The sequence below is a fragment of the Sorghum bicolor genome, chromosome 5 (genome assembly GCF_000003195.3).
Source record: "Sorghum bicolor cultivar BTx623 chromosome 5, Sorghum_bicolor_NCBIv3, whole genome shotgun sequence".
Taxonomy (NCBI): Eukaryota; Viridiplantae; Streptophyta; class Magnoliopsida; order Poales; family Poaceae; genus Sorghum; species Sorghum bicolor.
The window spans coordinates 56,120,798-56,121,239 of NC_012874.2; positions in this window are offsets into that span (position 1 = coordinate 56,120,798).

The following is a 442-nucleotide window of genomic DNA, read 5'->3' on the forward strand; positions in this document are numbered from 1 at the left end:
GTATCGTTCAGTATCCGTGTTTCAGTATTGTTCAGTATTTCGTGGTCTTGAGTGTAGTGTTGGATGATACTGAACGATGTTCAGTATTTTTTCTGCTCAATTTTAGCTTGCGGTGTAGAATAGTATTCTACACCTAAGGTGTAGAGTAGCGTTGCCGTGTATTATATATATATATAAAATCTATTACCTCCAAAAAGGTAATAGTTGCTTGTGGCTATCCGATCGAAATAAATAAACGGCTCACGGTCATTTAAGAGTACCGTAACAAAGCCTTTTAAATTTCTCCTAGTGACGTGCAGTACTGATATGTTGTATCTGGTGGCTGGGCTGGTGATGGGCCTATATAGTGATTAGCAAACCCAACCGAAAGAAGCTAAAGAACACTGTCCGGCAACCACTAGAATGATACGTACGTCCGGTTCTTTGCCAACGAAACAAGCTA